Source organism: Dermacentor albipictus, chromosome 1, assembly GCF_038994185.2.
Source record: "Dermacentor albipictus isolate Rhodes 1998 colony chromosome 1, USDA_Dalb.pri_finalv2, whole genome shotgun sequence".
NCBI classification, from domain to species: domain Eukaryota; kingdom Metazoa; phylum Arthropoda; class Arachnida; order Ixodida; family Ixodidae; genus Dermacentor; species Dermacentor albipictus.
The window spans coordinates 454,244,823-454,268,329 of record NC_091821.1 but is presented as its reverse complement, the minus strand read 5'-3'; the positions used below and the strand labels follow the sequence as shown (position 1 = coordinate 454,268,329).

Genomic DNA, 23,507 nt, shown 5'->3' with positions numbered 1-23,507 from the left:
TAATCGTCATCTGTCTTGCCCGCATTCCTTTCTTTAACGCGGCGAGGCCGGTACTTTCCAGTAATGAACGGCATGCGCGTTATCAGCTCGACATAGCATTCCCGACAGGAAAGTAGCGGGCGCGGCGTTTTCAAGGAAGGAAACGCAAGCAAGGCAGATGAGGATTGTCGTTGTGTGGCAGAGATACCCCAAAAGGTGCAACTTTTCCTAAGAGTGTGTATGTGCTTGAAGGAATGTTGGAAAGGCGCGGCAACTGGAGTGAGCCAACGACAAAAATCTGGAGAAAGAATCTATCCTCGCTTTGCTCGCTTTCTAACCCTTACTGGCGCCGCGTTTGGCGATTGTCGAAACTGACGTGAAATAGCTTGACATGTCTTTGCACAGATGGCGCCACCACAACAAACACGGCTGTGAGATTTATTATTTATTGTACATCTTTTCTTTCAAACACTGCTTAGCAGAAGTAGTGAATTATAGCAATAACAGAGCAACGTACGGCTCTATTAATGGTCAAAGAATGGAAAATAATGTACGGGCGAGGCCAGCAGAAAATTCGTCTAAATTCACTGCTAATAAATATAGAATTTTCTCTCTGTGATTACTGCTTGATTTATGGAAATTTCAGAGTTCCAGCTTGAATAGTTCTGGCTCTACTTCTGAAGTGCGTAACCTATAGCCATAAATTTCAATTTTGGGGTTGTAACTAACGAACTATTATTATCAGACCATAGAAAGAAGCTTCGCACACATATGGCAAGAAGAACCACTGAAAATCACCAAGTGCTGTTCTGAAGTGAAAAGGAAGAAATAAATTCACTTCTGAATACTTAATGCTTTGCCCTTTTATACAGGTGGCTATGCAAATTTTTAATTGTTTTATACGCAGTATCGCTTTGTTGAAATGTTGCAAGTTATTTCATCTAGGCACAGCAAACATCGTTTCATTGCGTTGGGCGTACCCGGTGGTTCTAACGGGTGCGTTGCGTTCACCCAAATAGCCAACTTATTACTGATTTGGCTTGGCTCCCGTTGGATTTTTAAAAGGCGGCGGTAGTGCGCTTTGGACATTTCTTGAATTTTTTGTGAGCGTCTGTGCAACAAGGTGTAACCTTTCTCTATGGTGAAACCTTTACGAGGTGTTTCTGCGTTGTATGTTCGATTTAAGTGGTCTTCGCTGCCGTGGTTAGTTTGTTTGGCTGGTTAGTACATGTGCAAACGGTCTTTTGTGATGTTCTGGAGTTGTGGAAGGTCGACTTGTGCTGTAACCTCTCGAAGTATTGGTCAATGCACGGTGGGAGCCCGTTTTATCTGCGGACGCGTGCTTGCACCAACTCTGACGAAACTCTGATCATTCGGGACCTATGAAAGCAGTGCTGTGTTGTTTTTGTTCCCTGCTTAGTTCGCCTGTTTACATACTCGCCTGAATGTGTGCTATTGTGGTTTTTAAGTTTTCCCCCGTGGGTCTGTACCAGATACCTCGCATTCAGCTGCTTGTCACCTGTGGTCGTTTATAACTTTGCTGCAGAATTTTGTCCTTAAGTCGAATAAACTTTGGAAGGAAATCGTGAAGCTTTACTCCCGGAAAGCGCTTGTACGTCCATAGAATTTACAGTTCAAATGCAACACATATCCTCATTTAAATTTTAGAAGAATTTATAGTTTCCGTAAATTGAAATTGCAGATAAACAGAATTCAATAAATTGAAGATTTCTATATGCACACCAAATAAGTTCTGCAAAGTAAAACGGTTTGTTACATTAAAGTTCAATATATGGAGGTCTAATTGTACAAAATTGATTGATATAGGGGTTGATTGGATACAGGGTGTGCATATTCACACGCCTGGTTCCGTAGTCAGTCGTTACGTGCCGCTCTACTTGGGCAATAAACCAAGCAACAATGTTAATGTTTTCGAACTGTTCATATATCGGGAGCACACCAAGAAGGTGATCTAAAACCTCCAGGCATATGGTGACTTTCTGTTCCAAAAGAAAAAAAAGTAATAGTAATAATGTGTACAGTGGCATAGCAGAGTAAGCAAACAAAAAAGCTGTCTTTTTAAGACATTGCAACTTTTTTTTTTTTCCTAATTACAGCAGCTGTGCAAGGTTTTCTAGACCAGTTACGATATTTGAAAATTCAGTGTGATGGGCCAGTCTGTTTCCCTTAGTGTTATAATGGCCTCATATTCTTGCAAAGTTAATCATATGACTCCTGTATCCTTACTACATTGAACTCCTGAAATGTTTTATCCCGGCCACTGCTCCTCATCCACCATGCTGCTTCTGCTTAGTTCTCAAGGCAATTATATTGCCCTCCTCTCCCTATTATTCAGGCAGAGAAACAGATCCACATGGCCATCACAAACTAATTTTTACTTGCACATGCCCTGACGTTCAAAACATTGCAGTTGAGCTGGAAGCTAGAATCAAGCTAGAAGCTAAAGGGAAGCTAGAATTAGCACTAGTGAAATGTGAAGGTTGTTAGCAAAAGTGCCCACAGTGTGTGAGGCCACAGTTTATGCGAAGATAAAAGTTTTGAGAAAAATTGTATAAATTTTGCAGTTGATATAGTTGTTTTATTAATGCTGCTCTTGCTTTAGTTATCCTTTTTTTTTAGTCACCATATGTGTTAAATGTCACAGCATTTGATATTATAGCATTGACATATATCAGTGGGGTGGGGGGTCCTCATCTGGATAGTTCATTTCTAATGCATACACTTTGCATGGCTTGTTCGCGTTGCCAACACCTACTGTATTACTTTGCTATTAAAACCTTCACAATTGTTTTTCACACATAAATAAAACAAGCAGTCTAAAAATGTTCCTTTGTCTCATGCAATATAGCGCTCCTCTCAACTAAAGCTGTATGTTCTCGAGACACAAGTTTACAGCTACATGTTAGCTGCAAAACCTCTTAAATTTGCAACAATATTGAATATATTGAGACAAAAAAGCTATCTTGGTGAACATAATGCTGCAGATGCTGACCAGCACATGAGTAGTGCTTCTTTTATTACAAACATTTAATCACATTGCAGAGAGTGTGTACCACTTAAATCACAATCATTTTATTGAGATATTTTTGTGTCATTTGCATGTGGCAGAAGCAGGAAATAGTAAGCTGACTCTGCCTTAAAGCAAACATATGCATGAGAGAGCGCTTAAAGCATTACTTGTTCAAACCGAGGCTTTGGTGTCTAGACTTACGACGAAGAGAGTAAAATGTGAGGTCACTTACCCTGTATTCTGAAACCATCTATGACTGGAAGCTTCATTCCACTGAGATGAGCACAGTGCCACCCCTTGACTGAAGACGACGCTGTGTTTCACAGTAATTGACATGAAGTTTAATTAAAGCTAAGCAACCGCCTGTGTCAAGGAGTGGGGCTGCTGTGCATTTGAATCCAGGTGGAGGGTTGAGTGGAGAATACAGAAGTTAGTCATCTTTACCTATCCTTGAGCCTCTTAAGAGATTTCCTACAACATTTAAGCTCAGCCTTTCTGTTTTCTTACAGCATGGTTATTACAGGTGGTACAAAACATTCCATTGTACAGTTTCTATAATTCTTTGGGAAAACATACATCACCTCACTAAACAGGAATAGGCTCAATAGGTTCACTGGTATCATCTATAGTGTTTCCATCCAAGACCTATTGCTATTACAAGGCATTGCAGACATTCAGTGACGTAGCCGGAAATTCATTTCAGGGAAGGATTCTCCACTGGCCACTACCACTCCCCCATCACCTCTCTCTCTAGCACTATATAAATGTGTGGAGAGTTTTACATCACACCAAGACAAACTCCTAGCACTCCCCGGACAGGAATGCTTTAGCAATGAGGATGCACATTTTTACGTTGCCAAAACTTTGCTTAACTTCTGACAAAAGTTTTTCATTGCTAAGACTACGCCTAAAATTATGCTATCATCCTTGTGCTGTTTTTAAAAATGACTAATTAAAAATAACATTTTGTTTACAAATTGATGCATTTATATAGTGTATATTATGACCTTGTTGGTACATTACTTAGGAAAGTGAACTGTGCTAAAAACATGACAGCGCTCTGTCTTGTGTCTTCTTGTTTGCAGCCCAGACTTGTTGCAGCCCAAGTAACAGTGAAGGTCAGCTTTATTTTCTTACCAGATTTGCTAGTGAGTGGTTCAGCCATGGCTGTGTATGAAAGAGAGCGGGCACTATTTTGCAAGTCGCCTATTACTTAATTGCAGGCATTATAGGCATGCTTCCCTGACACCTGCTTATTCTAAAGACTGCAAAGCAGCAAGCACAGCACATGCTATGACAGGGTAGGTGAATCTCAGCTAAGGCAACTGGCCACAGCTATCTGGTGTTGAGCGATCGAGCAGTGATGAGACAATCCCCCTATGTTCCATAATTTTTCACTTCATTCTTGATGCCCTTAATGCGTGTCACCACCCTAGCCCTCTTACTGTATCATCCTCCCCACTCCCTGGAGCTCTCTGAAACTCTTTTCAGCTAATCACTGTCCCACTTTTCAACATTCACGGGGTTGTTGAATGACACAGCATTCTATAACATTCCTATATTTATGTTTCTGTGTGGACATCGAAGCCATTCACCTAGCTCCCATAGTTTGTTGTGGCGGCTTCTTAGCTTCCCTGGTCCAGCACCCCATCCTTGATATAGATTGCCGCGCGCAAATCAGCATTCTGTAGGCCTTTCTTTCTTGTCCCGTTTTCTCTCGATTTTTTCATTCTTAGCAGTGTGTACAAACTAGCCTGAGAGCAAGCTCTTCTGAAGTTTATTAGCATAATGAAAGTTAGAGTCAATGGAAAGTAAAAGAAGAAAGAAGAAGGTGGGGGGAGTGTTTTTTATGAGTTTTCTAAACAAGCAAGTTGATATAAGTAAGTTGTATAATAGCAAGCACCAAGTATGAAAGAATAAAAAACACATTTGCACTTCTCGTCTGACGAAATTTACTGTGCTTTTACAGAAATGAAAATCATTGAAAAGGAAGTAAGTGTTTACGTTGAGATACGAGCACGTAATCTGTAAGCCTCGTAAGCTTATGTCAAGTAAAAGAACATGAAATCCTGAGAGATTGAGCTTCTTAAGTACACGTGTTATAATAGGAACACCAACCTTCTTCAGTATGATAAAAGCACTGTAGATCAAGGTTCTCCACGTAGTGGAAACATTGTTAAATCTGTTAAGATGTGAATGTGGGCAAGTTGGTAACAAAGTTCTAACTTGCTAAAGCATATTACTGTCCTCCTCGAACTAATGACTATAGTTTCTTGTACATGTGTCTTGATCACATTCAGCACAACATTATGCATTTTTAGCTTTCTTTAATACATTCTGTAGCCCCTCAATGGATTCAAGATGCTAGAAACCTATGTTGAACTACAAAGTGCTTGCCATTAAAAAAGACAAGAAGTCAGTTCCTGTGTTAGAAATATTTATTAGTTAGAGAAAGGGTAAAATTTAGTATGAACATTAGCCATGTCTTGAAGTTTTCATCCTACTCATTTTACAGTTGAAGCTAGCTTGCTTCTCAGGTTACTTGTGCTTAGAATTAAAGCACAACAAACAGATGAATGGCTTGCCAGGGCGTTATTCACAGAAAGTGGTCACTTTTCTCACTCTCTCCATAGAGTTTGGGCTACTGCTGGTACTGTTGGCCGCATAGCAGCCAGTGCAGAGCCACTGAGTGTCGTGTGCCGATGTGCCAGTTTTTCTTAGCATGTGGACACTTCTCCCACGAGTTTCTTCGATGTTGTCTTGACGAAGGCCGAACAGTGAATGAGCCAGTTCATCTTGAAATTTTATAATTGGCGTAGAGTTTCCTTCAAGCATGCCACGAATGTTCCACGCATTTATGATGACACATCCAACAAGCAACTCAACAGCTACCTTTCTGTACCACTTGAGTCCTTTTCTAAGGCAGTTGTGGTATAACGTCATTTGGTCACTATAGTCGACGCCCTTTTTTGCTGCATTGTAATCGAGACCGGCCTGATGTTTCATGATTGGTGCACCGTCCCTTGTTTTCTTCCCACTGTCCACCAAAGTTGCTTCATATTTGGCGACAGATGTGAGTATCAGAACAGGCCTCTTGTCCATCCACTTCAGTGCCTTCACTCCATTTTTGGACTGAAGTTCGGTAACACTGCCATTTGCAACCTTTACTTCAGTGAGATCTTTTGGCAGCCCTTTCCTCACTGAGCGAACTGTGCCACGAATGAAAGTGTCTTCCTTTAGAAGGCGAAAAGTGAGCGGCAAGCTCATGTAGAAGTTGTCTACGGACAGCGGGCACACAACTTCCTTGTAATTTTGCAGGAGTTTCAAGCATACATCTTCGGCATGTCCGATGCCAATTGTTCAGTCACACTTTCCGGCATATACATCAACCTTTAGCCTGTAACCGTCTTTGGTACATGCCTTGAACAGCCTGACTCTGTAAGAACGAAAGTCTGCCACACCATGGCACTATTGTTTCATCTATCACAACCTCCTTTCCTGGCTCAAGCACAGTGGCAAAAATTTTGGTTCAATTTCTCTACCAGAGGATGGATCTTAAAGACATGATCCTGCAACTCTGCAACCAGTTAATTGTCCGCAAAATGCCGGAACCTCAAAAGTAGGGAGAAGGCGGTCACGGCTCATATTTTGATGAATGAGTTCAACACCATACAGGTTACTTTTTGCCCAGTAGTGACTCGGATAGGAAGATGGACGAGATTAATACAAATTGGTATTCCAACAAATGCTTTCGTTTGTTGGAGATTGGTTTCCATCTAATTTTTCAACTTTGATTTAGATTTGGGAGTAGGAAGACGGAGGAGACCAATACAAATCAGTATTCGAATAAATGCTTTAATTTCTTTGGCATTGGTTTGCGTCCAATTTTTCAAGCGTGATTTAGATTTAGGAGTAGTTGACTTCAACACTTGTGTGAACCTGTTTGTTTCATTGACCATCATTTGCCAAATGTCATCCGTAATAAACAGTGAACATAAAGATGGGGCATAACGGCTAGATGGCAACTGAATGATAGTGGGCGGCCTAGAGTACGTGTGGTGTCACACTAGGCGAAGTGGTTGTTGCCGGTGTCCATTTCTCTAGAGATGGGCTGAGAGAAATGAGAGCTTTGTATCCTGAATCATTCACCTCAGAATCATCAGTCAGGTCTGACTCTCCATTCGACATGCTGGCTGAGGTCTGTGATGGTTCGTAAACACTATCTTTGTCACTGATTTCACTGTCCACTGCTGAACATCTGACACTGAAGCACTTGACTCATCCACTGGTGATCGCGAAGTTGCTGGTGCATTCTTCTGGCCCAAAACTAAGTTTATTTGTTTCCTCTGCATTGTGCTTCTTTTTTTTCATCCGTAAGGGGCATGAGGATCTATCTATTAGACACGCTGAAAAGTTTGGGAGTAGCAAGAAAAATGCAGGTACTTATTCCAATGGCACGTATTTCAAAGACTGCTGCGAAAGTTTGCAAGACACCCAACTGAGAAATGCGCCGCCACTCCATTCTCCGAAACAAACATGCCACCCCATGTCCAATGCAATAAAAATATATATTAGTTGCAATTTCAAACCTCAGATGGCAACACAAGAGCAAGAATTCTTGCGTGTGGGTCACTGGTGAGTCACGCCACACACAGCATAAAAACGTTTTCGTTGAGTGCATCGTGGATTGCCAGTGGGTCATAGCATTTAACATCAGACAAGTAGTCTACTGGCTATCTATAATCTCACACAACAAAAATCGTACCTCTGAGTCATAATGTTATCGCGGCAGCAAGCAGATGAATGCCCGTAACTTTGCTGCTGCATAGGAGCACAGGCTGTGCTGTGATGGCACTTAGAGTGACACGTGACTTAGATTCAAGGCAGCATCAGTTATTTGTTGAATCTGTTGCTGCAGTGAACTAATTAAAGTTTAGAGAAATAATGAAAAATACAACCCGAATGTCTGGGTGCTTTTGTTTTACTTCGCACTGTAGCAAGAGAGATGAATTTCCGTTTCGTCTCCTTTTCCCGACGTTTGCACGCGCGCAGAGAACGAAACTATACGTCATTGTCTACATGTGTTCCAGCATTGCGATCATGAATTCTCTTTTATCCTCTCGCGTTTGCCTCAGTGCTGGGGCACTGACTTATACCGCTAATCACGTGTTCTCGTGTAGAGCGCGCACTATCGTCCGCTACAGGAAACGAGACAAGCGCAACAGCTCGCGCGACACCGTCACCGGAAGTGTGCCGGAGACGGTGAAAAAAAGAAGACGGCAGGGTATACCCGCCGCGACCCCTCGGCTCCGGTATGGGAGAACGCAGTGAAGGAAATTTGCTTACACAGGCGAAACGAGGAATGTCGAGAGTGTTTATATAGGCGGCGACGCTCGCCTCCTGAAATCATGCGTTCGCGGCACTTCAATCATTCTCTATCTGCTGTTAATGAACCAATTTGAAAAATGCTTGCGGTAGAACACTTCTTAGAGGGCACGTAACAACTTTCAGTGTATAACCAAAATTTGTTATGTAGCCTGTGAGGGGCCCTTTAAAACAAACTCGGTAAAAATCGGGTGTACTGTGGGATGTTGTTACAGCTGCGTCGAGCTTCACAGCCCTCTACACAAGCATTGCTGTGAAGCCTGTGGCAGAAATAGAGTTTTATTAAATCAAAGGACTGCATAGAGCGCGCTCTCGTGTTGTGCTACGTGAATTAAATCATTCGTTTCCTGCCTGCACAAACGTTTGCATCTCGAGTGGATTTCAAGCACACCGTATAATAACGTGCAGTTCCGTCGTGCTTCGCAGCACTATACACAAGCACTGCCGTAAAGCTAGTGGCAAAAGTACGATGTCATGAAACCAGATCAATGCATATACCTCGCTATTTTGGTGCGCTGCGTGAATGTAAACATTGCTTGCCTGCCTGCACAAACGTTTGCATCTCGAGTTAATATCAAACAAATCATATAATATGTGCAGTTTCGTCGAGCGCTTCACCGCACTGCATGCAAGCATTGCCGTAAAGCCTGTAGTATAAATAGGGTTTCATGAAGTCAAATTAATGCGCAAACCTCGCACTTGTGGTGTACAAGGTAAACAAAGAATTCGTTGCCATGTCTCCGCAGTAGTTGGTCACGTTGATTTGTGTGAGCATATTGGTTCATGTGCCCCATCTACCTCTGTGATGAGAAAATAAGCAAGAATATCAGCTGCTATGTGTCGATGCATATGCTTTTTATTACAAGGTGTAGGAGCAGTACATCTTACTGCATGAGTAAACCACTCATGGAAACAGTACGTTCCTTGAACATTGTAGCTATTTAATAGCCTAGGAAGCGCGCTATATTGGAAGTTGCAATTTTTTTTCGTTTCGCAAAATTCAATAACTCGATGCTTTTTCTAAAAGCAAAAAATTATAAATTTCGCAATGATACGTATGCTGCGTCAGTAAGTTAAGTAGGCAGCACATAATTAGGCTAAACCAGAGGAATATCCGCAGGTATTTATACAAATGTACAAAGTATTTAAAAAAAATGTTTTCTCAAATGTTTTCAGTGTGGAGTAAGGAGTTGCATGTGCGTCCAGCGCTGATTTCCAGCGCTTAATTTTTGTTGAACCTTGATGTAACAAAGACGTAACACTCAGCACTCTATTTTGTTACATCAATTTTTTTTTTTTTACAATGGAACACTGCATTCTCCTATACGTGCCGCTCATGCGCCCCAAAATTTTGGCCCCTCTAAGGAAGTCACTGTTCTCTAAGTTTCGCCCGAAACTTAGATATCGCTACTTCCAATTGACACTCGTGAAACCAGCAGCCACGTCGGCTTGCCGCCTTTACACCGGCCGCAAATTACTTTTAAAAAATGTGGCACGCGCGGGCCGTGTATATGCACTCTGCTGCGCGCGGACAGCCATATGCACGGGCACGGCCAGGCAAGAGACGTCGCGCGCTCTCTGACCCTAGCGCGCACTTGATCACGGGACGTGGACAGCGCGCATAAAGCTGCCATCCTTCTCGGCTCACAATCGCACCCTTTCATTCGCAATTAACCCCAGCATGTGGGATGCAACGGAGCACTATAATTTTTGTCACACTTGGACTTTAAACCAAACATCAGGGCGATGGCGAAAATTCGCTTAGGGTGTCCAAAAATTGCTATCGCAATAATACACTATGGAGAAAGGTATTATGTAAATTATCTGTGGATGGGTCGAAACCCCCTAATTTCCCAAACACGCACCCATCCACTGGCACGCTGCACACATGGATCCCGCGCGGCACGCTGCATCATTAAGGCGTATCGTTCTTCGCTAGCTCTATGCTCTATCATTTATGCAGTAGTCACTTGGCGAGGAGCTTAATTTCCAACCTATGCGCAAGTGTCGTAGCTGAATTTCGAAAGTACACGGACCATATATATGTTGGCAAAATAATCGGAACTCGCTATTTAGACTCGCCAAAATTATAATTAGCTGCTCACTTGAACTCATAAGAATATACTACTCAGCCGAGCTCACTCGGGCTCAAACTCGCCAAAATACTGCTCAGCTGGGCTCACTCAGACTCATGGGAGGATGATCTCAGGGAGTTGACTCATCAGTGAGTTTGCCAGCGTATGATGTGTGCTGAACCACAAACCTGGCTTTCTTGAATAAAAACAGTTGGTCGCTGCAGCATATGGATGCACATAAGTGTAATTCAGAGGGCGCGGCATTCTAAAGGCTGCCACAGTTACCATGCCATGCTGCAGCTCATATCAATCATGTCAAATGCAATACCCCTGCCAGCTTTTAGTCAGTCGATCAAATGTGATTGCTATTTATCTCATCACAACACCTCATTTTCCTGCCTAAGGCTTTGGGTGAATTTTCCTTGGCATCCATTTTGTTACTCTAACAGGTTACCAGTTATCTGTTGCCTATACGTAATTTGAAGTTGTGCACATGTCATGTGGACTCCATGCCAAACTCGTAGTACTGCATGCGTTTTTGCAGTTAGGTCTAGAGTTACAGAATCGCATGTGGGAGTTACTTCAGTTAGCAACTGTAGCTTTGGAACAAACACGTGCATGAGAGTGTGCTTAAGTGTTACCTGTCAAGACTGGGAGCACCAAGGCAACTTGTGCAGTAAAGGCATGGGCAGTACGAGCCCACAGATTTTACTAAGTGTGGCTGAGGTGATGCATCTAGATTTCACTATGAAGAGAGCCAAATAAAAGGTTGCCTATCCATCATACCTATTCTGGAGCCTTTTCTTGAGCTTTTCTAAAAGATTAAGCTCAGCGTGTACACTTTATCACAGCATAATTATTACATGTGATATAAAACATTGTATTGTGCAGTTTCTCCAACTCTTCGTGAAGGCATCTATCCATACATTAAACAGGAATAGGCTCAATGTTCACATATCTCCACAGTAGGATCTCCAGGACCTCGTACTGTCACAATGCATCACAGACATTATTTAAGTGAACTCCAGAAGTGAAGCTCTTCGTTAACATTGGCTAAAATTGTATTTTTATATATCAAAGTGATCATGCATAAATCTGTATGTCATGACAGAACACTTTGTTTCTCACGGACTTTAGTTTACAATTGTTTTCAAGATCAGGAAAATTGTGCAGTGTGCTAGTTGGTTCAACATACTTAACACTGTTGTGCGGAGTGACGAAGGGACTGGACTTGAGCGAGAAAACAATAGACACCTGAGCACAAACTATCAACTGGTGATTATCACAAGGCAATGATTCTGCTGAAAAGTAGGAACCAAAGGAAAAGACAAGTCGTGGAAGCATACACCCTCAAGGTGGACCCACAGGGCTCATGTGTCAGCCCGCCGTCTATTTCACTCAGCATTAAAGAGATTAGCATAATCACTGACAATAGAGGGTGTAGGTAGACCGGAAAGAGGACTCCTGTGCATGCGTGTAGGCTTTATGTACGCTTCACTTGCAGAAAAATAAACCAGTTCATAGTTTGCAGTCAGGTGTCATGTGTTGTTTTCTCGCTCAAATCCTGACCCTTCATCGCTCTGCGCAACAGTGTTAAGTTTTCAGGTTGTTCACTATGTGATGTAGGAAGGGTAAAATTGATGGGAAATCCCAATATTCTCAGGCATATCGTGAAAAATATGGCCCAAGTCAAGTGTCATTTTAGGCTTCACTGTCCTTTTATATAGGGCAAATAGTAATAGTTTGAATTCTATGGACGCTGGTTGCTTTTTCTGACTTAACCTAGGCAGTGCTCAGCTCTCAGTTGAAAGGAACAGGTAAACAGGAGGACTTGCCACATAAGCAGAAGGTAGCACTCCAGACTTAAGCTTGATATACTGCGTGCTTCCACAGCCCTAGGGGGCTAGTCTGTAAGTGTTGACTAAGTGGATTGTCCATTCCAGTACATGCTGAATGAATAGAGCACGAGAGCCCATGGTGATGATTGCCACTTGCTCTACCAGCTTATAGCTCTTCCTAATCAGTGTGTGCTGAAACAGTCCATTTAGTGGATCCTTACAGAATCCTTCCCTAAACTGATGTTTATGTTGGTAGGTTGCAAGTATTGCACTTTCTTTCCTTTGATGTGGGCAGTTCCCACATATGGATGCAATTTAACATATTGTATTCATATTGCCTTTGGTCTATACATATCTAATTCATGCTTATAACCAGGCCTACAAGCTCTTGTCCTGCATATTTATATAGCCTTCTCATTGTAGAATGGAGTCATTTTCCATTATACCCTCAAGCACTTGAAGTAGACACTGCAATAACCCCAAGGGAGGGGGGACAGTAACGCAAAAACCTTACCGGGCTTGTGGTGCTGCTGAAGGATGCACACATACCATTTATGCTAAAATTCCCAGCAGACATTCCAAAGTTTGTACGAGTTCGACTTTAGCTGGCTAAACTGAATGATTCATATTGAAGGCAATTCTTGCAACATTTGGTCAAACTGAATGAAACTGGACAGCACAATTAGCTGTGTTCATCTACCATTTATACGACTGCTGCCCCGAGCATTTTGCCTGTTACTTTGCCTTTCGTTTCTGTACTATCAAGTTCAAGTACACATGTACTTTATCACTGTACAAGTAGAATGGCTTCAAGGCTTTTCCTGGGCATTCAACAGTCACTATTTATTCCAATAAACCTTCCTGCATGTGAAGGCAAAAGAAACTTATTAATTCATGCTGGAAGTATAAAAAGACAGGTATTTGCACAGAAAATGTTTATTTTGAGCACCGATGTTCTTGCTGATGTAGATATGGTGCTGGCTCCCTCCTTGCCCGAAGCATGTGCTTGCTGTACACAGCACCAGATGATGGCTTCCTAGGTCAAACGATCAAAGTGAAATAAGAGGCATTTTGTTTTAGCCCCGGAAAGAAAAAGCAGGATTGAGACATTAACATGTATAAAAAATACTTGCCTAAAGAAAAATTAATACACAAGCAAATTCACTAAAGAGGTTCACTTTCAAGAGCGAAAGTATGGTTACGATGAAAATTACAAGGAAGCTTCACTGCTCATTGAGGTTTCGGTTCAGTAGTTGTTGAGCCATGAGGGTTAGCATGCTACATCTTGCATATTATGTTTTGTAGAACAATATTGCACTTTGAACAATGTAGTGCCTATTTAAATGAACTGACAAGGAACGCTGAAACTCCAGGCTAGTTTGGTCTGCACAAGATATGATACAGACACTGTACTGCATTCATTTAGCGTTTTTGTCACTGATCTCGTGCACAAAGGTCATTCACACCTATCCTACATAAAATGCAGTTACTTCTTTGAAGCTTCATCTAGTCCTTGAATTTGCTGCATGCTTATGTCTAAGGGAGTTCGTTTGGTTCCTGTTAATGTAGTACATCTAAGCAACTGTTATCAAATGCCCATAGTGTTCCCTTGCATGTACAAAACATTTTTGGCCCTTTCAATGCACAATACTCATTACATTTGACACTTGGGACTCGTGCAAGGCGCCATTTAGTATTATATGCTTGTCCACATCTGATAATACTTTCATAGCTGGGTCATTCCCATGCCAAATGCCTTGGTTATTACTGTGACCATCTCACACTTTTCCTTTAGAATCTTCTTGTCCACTTTTAAGGAAGCACCCCACGACACAATGTCTCCATCCTAGTGGTGCTATGGAGTTAACTTATGTGCTAGTTGTAGCAGATGACGTCAACTGAAGGCCACTGAAGATAAAACTCTCTGCGACAATTCCTTTTACACAAAAAATGCAAATACAGAATAGTCAAAATGTAGTTATCTGGCAAGACTGGCTGCATCCATCATCTTTGTTTGGCGCAATTCTGAGGTGGCTCCATGTTACAAGACGCTTGGCGATCATTGCCATGTGACTGTTTGGGACTCTATAAAACACAAGAATTGCCTTACTCCGGCCTTTCTCTTTGTGCAGTGGCCAAGGTTATTATTCGTCCAATCGCACCGTGTCCTGTTCGTGTGTCCATAGACTAAATTCTTCACCACATTGTTTTTGCGGTATTTCGTGAGTGACCCATGAACTCATCTTGGGGTGGGACTTCTTATCTTTGGCGTTTGCTTCTATCTCTTGTCGTCAGCGCCTCACACAACTGGATGATGCCACTGGCAATTCTCTTCCTAACCACGAAGAATGCATTCATCTCGTCACCTCTTCCGATTACGTTCTTTGGCCACCTAAAGAAAAGATTATAGGTGTCAACTCCTGTAACATTGTGGATGGCGGCGTATTCATTCTACCCTATGACCATACCCTATCTCGAGCAATTCTGATTACCCCTGGCCTTATTCGCTTCTCTGAGGGGTCTGCATTGCTTACTGCAATAAACCAAATCGAACCCCAACTGTTGCCTCGTGGATCAACTGTCACTTGAGCTGTTGACACTCATGTCGTTGCAATTGGCACGAAGACAGCTCAGTGTGTTCTTGCGTCTGTTACCGTGCGCAAAGATGTTCACCCCGTGTCACGGATGGATGATGCACTAGATTCACTCCACGGTGCTGAGTATTTTTCTAGCCTTGACTTTAGACCAGGCTACTGGCAAATACCGATGTCCAAATCCGACAAAGCAAAAACGACATTTGCTACCCCTGATGGGCTCTACGAGTTCAGTGCGATGCCTTTTGGACTCTGCAATGTGCCTGCCACATTCGAACGCATGATCGATAAGTCTTGTGTGGCTTGAAATGGAAAACCTGTCTGTGCTATCTCGACGACATTGTGTTTTCAACCATGTTCTCACAACATTTGCAACACCTTGATGAAGTCCTTGCCTGTCTTGCAAATGCTGGTTTGCAGCTCAACACACGCGCGCGCGCGCACGCACGCGCACGCGCACACACACACACACACACACACACAAATGCAGTTTGGCCAGCAAGGCCATCAAAGTTCTGGGGCACATAGTCTGCAAAGAAGGTATTCGTCCGGACCCCGAGAAGCTTACTGCCATCCTCGAATTTTGTGTCCACTGCGTCAAAAAGACATGCACAGTTTTCTTGGACTTGCTTCTTCCGGCACTTCATATGCAACTTCGCTACACTTACGTCCCCGCTCCATCAACTCCTCCCCAGTAATGCACCCTTTGTTTCGTCCGACGAATGTGAACATGCTTTCCTGCTTTTGCAACATGCCCTGACGTCAGACCCAGTACTGCGCCACTTTGATCCAACTGCGCCCACCATCTTTCACACCGACGCTAGCAGTCAGTCTCGGTGCCATTCTACTACAATGCGACAACACATTCCGCGAACGAGTAATAGCTTAGGCTAGTCGTGCACTAACCAGTGCAGAAAATTACTACACCATAACCAAGCAGGAGTGCTTTGCTGTTGGGCCGTGCAAAAATTTCACCCATGTCTTCATGGCCGCCATTTCACAGTCGCTACCGACCATAACACACTGTGCTGGCTTTCATCGCTAAAGAATTCATCAGGTCACCTGGGTTGCTGTGTGCTTCACCTACAGGAGTACGATTTCAATGTCACCTACAGGGCTGCAAAGAAGCATCAAGACACCAATGCTCTCTCTTGCTACCCTCTGCCGAATCATGACGATTCACCATAACCTCTCCGCGATTGTGTACGTCCCGAGTCCTCTTCATCGGCTTTACCCATTGTAGCCCTCGAATGGCTAAGACACAACAGCCCATCTGTCCTTGTGTCCCACTAATGCATCGACCCATACTGCTGAACTATTCTCCAACGCATGGAAGATTCTTCGTCACCTCCAAACGCCTGACTTTGTCGACAACTTAATCAATTCAAGCTGCACAATGGGGTTTTACATCGCAACATTTATCACATCGACGGCAACAAATGGGTCCCGGTCATACCATGTTCTCTGCAATGTGAGGTGCTTGAAGCCTTTCAGCTTGAAGCCTTTCACGATCATGCGACGACTGGTCCTCTAGGCTACCACAAGACTTACAACAGAATATGAAGTTGCTGCTCCTGGCCTGGCCCATCTTCAGCCGTTGCGAAGTATGTTGCACCCTGCGTTCATTGTCAAAGCAAACCCAACAGCTCCTTCTGGCTCTTTACAACCTCTGCCTTGTCCCGCTTCGCCTTTTGAAGTAGTTGGAATAGACTTGTACGGTCCTCTTCCCATGACCTCACATGGAAATCGTTGGATTGCAACGGCCATAGACCATCCAACACGCTATGCGGAGACAGCATCTCTACCATCCTGGACTGCTGCTGAAGTCGCCGATTTCTTTCTACACAACATTATCTTACACCGCAGTGCTCCGCGCGTTCTCCTCAGTGACCGCAGCAGTCTTCCTCTCTTCTATCCTTACCGAAGTTCTGTGCGCCTCTAACACAATTCGCAAGACGACTTCCAGTTACCATCCGCAGACCAACAGCTTGATGATTGCGATGTACAGTCACGTGCAATATGAATTGCAACACCGGTGCCCGTGGTCGAAGGGGTTCCAAGGCTGTACGGCTGTGCAGACACATGGTAAGTTCCAGACCGAAACACAGCTTCAATTAGTGGTGTCTATTAAACTGCTATTTCGAATGTCAGAGCTGCTGCGCAGCCGTGGAGCCCCTTCAACAACGAACAAGAGTGTTGCAAGTCATATTGCATGCGACTGTACATCTACCCTGGCCACACGAACGGGGATGCAATCCTGTCGTTCATGACATTTGCCTATAACATGGCTACGCAACGTACCACTGGATTTTAACATTTTTTCTTCATCTATGGCTGTTCACCAAGTTTCATTCTTGATGTATCATTCCTTTCGACTCCTGTACCCCCATCAGTTCCTTTCTTGGAACAGTTTGTGTCTCGCCTCGCCCCGCTTAACACCGACGTCTCCCAGGACGCTCGCAAGTTTCGTTACACGACTCGACCCACTGTGCTGTAACTTTTTCTCCTGGTAACAAAGTTCTTCTGACTCCTGTGTGCGTTCCTGGCTTATGCAAAAAATTTTGCAACACTTCTTGCTTATGCAACACTTCTTGAATGCCCACACCACCATATCGTCGGGCAGCGAGCACAACCTGCGACACCCATGTGGCCACAGTGACGAGAGGCGGCCTGCGCAGCTGGCCGGTTGGGGTCATCAGGTTGTCGCCGGCCATCCACTGATTATATTGTTCACGGACACGGTCTTTAACAGGCTTGTTGAGCACGACGTCCAGTGGCTGAAGTGTTGACATCATGCCTCCCGGAATGACGGCGAGTTCCGTCCTCCCGTCGCGGAGTGCCAGCTTCAATCCTGCGGTCAAGTGCCCGCGAAAGGCATCCAAGACGAGCATGCTCGGACACCGCAAGAGTGCCCCTGGTTGCCGATTCCAGACGGTCTTAATCCAATTGAGCATGAGGGCCTCGTCCATATAGCCCTTTTCATTCACGCGAACGACATCCCGTGGGAAAGCCTCTTTCGGCAGCGTCTTCCTCTTGAATATTATGTATGGGGGCAGCTTTCTGCCATCTGCAGTACACGCGAGCATCACCGTGAATGCTCGTTCCCCGTAGAAAGAAGCTCGACTTCTTTTGTGCCGCGTTCGCACACTGTGGCGAGCGACGGCATGTCGAACCACACCGGCATTTCATCAGCGTTGCCGATCTGTACCAACATGTAGCCATGCTGCTGCCGGAGACGGATAACATAGCGCTGGAATTCGACCAACTTGTCCTCGTATGCCTCTGGCTGCTTCTGCCAGATTGATTTGCGCTGTCGAAGTGCGAATCCCTTGCGTTGCATGAAGCGACGAACCCAATAAATGGAGCCCTTGAATTGTTCCTTGGGCAGTCCGGATTCTCGGGCTATCTCAATAGCTTTGATGCAGATGAGTTCTGCTGTGACTGGCAAAGATCTGGCACGATGCTCGCGGACAAAATCCGCCACCCTGTCTTTGAGCTCCGGGTGGACTGCGCCATAGAATAAAGAACTTCGTCAGAATAAAGAACCGCGCAGCGCCAGCGAGTTGGGCCGCGTCGGTCACCAAGGGGGCGATAACAATGTGGATGCCGAAAGGTCTGCGCTCCTACATGCTGCCAGACGACTATTCATGCTGTGCCAAGGGCCGGTATGTAAGTCAAGGGGTGAACTTTTAGTAATATTTTTGGGAAAAAACCTCAACCTATATTCCGCACTATACGGTACTCGCACTGCTGGAGACATATGCCGTGGCCGAGAACCTACGGCTTCCCGACTACTCGGGTGCCACCACCTGTGCCACACGCAGTTGCACTGCGGCACCCTGCCTAGATGGTGTCAATAAGCCAGGAAAGCCACGCACGGCAATCTATGTCCGCAGCACCCTGGCGCGTGCTGTTCTACCTGTTGCTGACATCGCCGGTGGCCCCTTGGAGTCATGCGCCGTTGTGGTACGCCTTGGCAGCCAGGACACGGCTGTGGCGAGCATCTGCATCCGTCCAGGAAAGCTGTGGGATCCCTCCAGCCTCATCCAGCTGGCTGTTCGCCTTGGTGGGCATGCAGTCCTGTGCAGTGACTTCAACGCACACCACACGGATTGGGGAAGCCGCAGCTGCACCCGCTGAGGCAAAGGCCTCACAGATGCCATCAGCTGAGCTGGCCTGCTGACCTTGGAACACCATGGAGCCCACCTACGTCTACCGCAGAGCTCGCACGGCCATTGACCTCTCCCTCAACACTGAGCAGTGCTCCTACTCCTGGGCCACAACTTCGGACAAATGGGGGTCTGACGACTTCGCTATTGTGATCAGCCCCAGGTCTGGGAGAAGGCCTAGGTCAAGAACTTACGTCACAGACTGGTCCGTTCCGGAAGCACTGCAGCAAGTTGGACGATGGCCGTGACTTCCTGAGCGCCATCGTGGATTGTGCTCAGGCTGCCACCGTTCAGTGCTCTACCAAACCAGATACCCCCGCTCCGGACCTCCACCTGCTCAACATTCGTGCCTCCAGGCGCTGTATGGAGCGTGGAGCAATCCGGACGGGCAAGGCAGAGCATTGGACCGAGTACAAACGTGCAGATGCCCGATGCAGACGCCAAGCCCGGCGCAGGAGGAGCCTCTGCTCTGCCATCGAGGGCAGGTCCAGGGGACCCCTGGCTTGGAGACTGCTCAAATCCCTCACCAGCAGGAGAGGAAGCCTACAACCTGTCCTCGCCGTGGCCATCACGCTGAGCACCAGCGAAGAGGCCCTTGCGGAGCTCCTCGCCAACCAGTTTGCGCTGGCTGTACCACGCATTGCAGCCATCCTGAAGGTAGGGCAGCCTTCCGTCAGCCTGCCTAGCTGCCTGCACAACCACCACACAGGGTCTTCGCTTCTGTAAATGGCCTGTCATCCAGTCTTGGGAGCCTGGCCTCACAGTTCATTGGCCCAGAAAGCAGTCCGAGCGCTTTTTCGCTGCCTGAGGGCAACAGACTTGAGTGCCTGACTATAGACATCCTACACTTAAGTTCTCTCTCTTCCTCTCACTCCCCATTCCCCTCCCCACGTGTAGGGTAGCAAACTGGACTCAGCCTGGTTAACCTCCCTGCCTTTCCGTCTTCCCTTCTCTCTCACCACCCAGGGTGGCCATCGAGCCAGGTTATGGCTATCTACCAGGACCCGCTGACGCTGCACGAGCTCCAAGCATCGCAGTGCACCAGGAGCCCAGTGCACCAGGAACCCAAATGCTTCGCAACCTGGCCGCCAGCGAGCAGCTGCACCTGCTTGACTGCTTAAACATCTGGCAGTCAGGGCAGGTGCCGGAGTCATGGCGCACAGCCTACGTGGCCCCCATCCTGAAGGCCGGCTGAAAAACGTGAGCTCCTATTGGCCAGTCTCACTCACCTCTGCTGCTTGCAAGCTGATGGAGGCCATTGCTTTCTGGCCGATGAGCAGATAGGCTTCCGGCGGAGCTGATGCAGTGCGGACTCCATCGTGGACGTGGTCTCCACGCTGGAAGAGGCCAAGGCCTGCGGTGAGGCCGTGCTCCTGGTGCTTATCGGCATGAAGGGGGCCTTTGACGGCCTGCCCTATCCAGTCGTTCAGCAGGCCCTGGACCTATTTGGTAGAGGGCGTCCCACAAGGATCAGTGGTGAGCCCTTTCCTGTTCAACCTGGCCCGACTGCCTGCTGTCCTGCAGACTGACCCCCACAACCACGTCAATACCTCCATCAACGCGGACCACATCGCCCTATGTGTGCGAAATCCACCACACAGCCACAGCAGTGCGCGCTCGGCTCTGCAAAGAGCCCTCGACACCGCCGCTGCTTACCTGAGCTGCATTGGCCTTGCCATCTCGGCAAGGAAGACAGAGGCCATGCTGCTCCACCCAAGAGCAACCGCCCGCTGCACAGCTGCAACTGGAAGGCGACCTTGAAGCCCGGCAGTGACGTACCCGGGACTACACGTTCATCACCGGCTGACCTGGCTGCCTGCTGTCAAGACCCTGCACGTCCAGGTCATCCGGGTCCACAAGGCAGTCTCCCAGCTTGTTGCCCGAGGACAGAGCTGCACCACTAGGTGGGCTCTGCGGCTGTACCATGCAGTAGCCACCTCACGCCTGCGGTACGTCCTCCCACTCGTGGCACTACCACGTGCCCGTCTCAAGAAGCTGGAGCTGCAGCATAGGGCCGAGATTAGGTTCTGCCTGGGCGCTCCCTGCAGCTCTGAAATCGCTGCAACCTTGGCCGAGGCAGGAGCATGGTCCCCATCACTCCTGTCACAGCCCACATTCGACAATCAGCCACAGCTGTGCACATCGCTGAATGACACTGCGTTCAGGAATATCGGTCACATACCGACCGCACACATAACCCCCATCACACCTGCACTGAGCATTACGCTGCGGAGAAAGCTTATCAGTGAATGGCTACTGACAGCGCAGCGAAATTTTGGTTCTAAAGCAATTTTTCCCGACCGTGCAATGAGGCCGCAATGCGAGACCGCAACGAGGCCGCAATTTGGTGACTTTATTCACTACCGCCCTTAGCCGGCAGATCTGAACCGTGCATCAGGAATGTGCATTTCCATTGGGGAACAATAGAAACTCTTATTTAGGCTAAACAAGCGCGCGTACGTACGTACTTACATGCCGCACTCGGGACATCTGCCATTCAAATATTCTGCCATGTAGCAGCACCGTAACCAAGTAATGTTACTGTTACGTGCTTCTGACAAAGACTCTAAATAACTCTGAAGGAGCGCAGTTCCGTGTAATATACGTTCTCTGCATTAGGACACTGTAGCACTAGCTGGCCGGTGTGGCGGTCCCTGCAATGCATCACAAAAGCTCGTGAGGAACCTGGCTATAAAGTATCATCACAGAACACCTATATATGGCATCATGCAGTCGAAAGATTAGCTACGCGTAGTAGATGCACATCAAACGCAAAGACGAAGTATACTTACGAGAAGCAAAAGCCCGAAAAATAAGCGATCCACCGCTTCGTGCACTCCGAACCTGCCATATGCCATATTATGCCGCCAAAAAGGCCGGATGTGACATCACGGACGTGAAAAAAACAAAGACCTGATGTGACGTCCCGGACGTGACGTTTGGGTGAACCTAACGCTTGCGCTGCGTTCACCGGGTGAACGCAGACACTTTCACAGTTTTGCCGTAAATGCTGAGGTCTGGAAGCCAGTAAAGAAAGAAAAAGAAAAACGCCGTTTTGTTTTGATTGGCGTCACGCAACGCTTCGATCGCAGTGTCATTTGAAAGCGCCGAAAGTGAGCTTTCTAATGAAACATGACTCAAATTACTCTCCATGGTGCGTGCATAAGGCACAGAGAGTCCGTGAACACTGTGTAAATGCGTTCGGTAACGGACTTGCGACGAGAAGACTCTCGTCATGTCGCGATGGTCTGCCACTCGATCATGACGACGAAACAAGAAACGTCTCCTGCGAAAACATATTTTCCTAGGTTGTGGCAGGTGCAGGAATTAAAAAGCTGTCGTTTTATTGCAAATTTTATTACGAGCGCATATAAGGAAATATACTTAACAGCAGCTTCGTTGAAGCTCAAAACACCAATTCCACTACGGGCTCAAAATTTCTTTTTCTATCCTTTTTTTACCAGAATGAGTACCTAATTCGATAACCGACAAGCTATGACAGATAATCGTCCAAACCTTCATGTATACATACATATATAGCTCTGACTGTTCTCGCTGCTTATGTATCTCCCAGGGCTATCATAATCTTGCGTGTTCAGCGAGAAGCAGTGAAAACCGAGATACATTTTCTAATGGCACTGAAAACAATACTATCCAAGTTATTTAGTTATCGAGCATTTACTCAACCCCCCCACCATGCTAAAATAAGGCCTTGTGCAAATTATGAACAGCACTGATGTTACGTGTGTGCTTCCGGTTGAGAGCGTTGCATCACTGGTGATTATGAATTCATCGAGTGCTTTTCTTCGGGTGTGCTTTCCCGCTCTATGGCCGCGTATTCAAAGATGGCAGCGCCCATGCAGCCGCGCTGTAAAAAATGGACGCCGTCTGACATTCGGGGTCCCTGGCACCGTATACGAACGAATGAATGAAGAACTTTTATTTCTACCGAAAAGGGGCTACCCGTGTCCGGCCCCGGCACGCAGGCCGATGGGGGATCAGGGATTGACCTGCATACTAAAGTTGCTGCCGCACGAGTTCCGCACCAGCATCGTACTCTCGGTCGATCACATTCGGGGTGCGATCACTTCCGCGAGATTTCGGGCGACTCCGAAGCGGACGCATTGGTCAAGCAACATTCGCGGCACTGTTCCAAAACCAACACTGGCGCCAACGCAGCGTGTACGGCACCAATGCGGCTTTGGTGTGCGAGGAGCGTTGTCGCCCGCATGATAACGTGGTCGACCGCGGGTCGAGTAATAACGACCGCACTGTTCGCGGGCTGGTTCTTTTTTTTTTTGGGGGGGGGGGGGGGGGGTTACGTGCCAAAACCACTTTCTGAATATGAGGCACGCCGTAGTGGAGGACTCCGGAAATTTGGACCACCTGGGGTTCTTTAACGTGCACCTAAATCTAAGCACACGGGTGTTTTCGCA

General features: G+C 46.2%; 2 long non-coding RNA genes across 2 annotated transcripts; one reads left to right on the top strand and one right to left on the bottom strand.

Annotated features, from left to right (window-relative positions):
* Window positions 1-1,018: 1,018 nt before the first annotated feature.
* Window positions 1,019-20,291, top strand: LOC139054772 (uncharacterized). Its single transcript, XR_011511507.1, has 3 exons — window positions 1,019-1,199; window positions 4,096-4,128; window positions 20,038-20,291. It is a non-coding gene; the product is annotated as an uncharacterized lncRNA (long non-coding RNA).
* LOC139054771 (uncharacterized) lies at window positions 13,213-22,056 on the bottom strand. Its single transcript, XR_011511506.1, has 3 exons — window positions 20,728-22,056; window positions 20,301-20,596; window positions 13,213-13,344 (listed from the first exon to the last, which is right to left on the bottom strand). It is a non-coding gene; the product is annotated as an uncharacterized lncRNA (long non-coding RNA).
* Window positions 22,057-23,507: the final 1,451 nt, after the last annotated feature.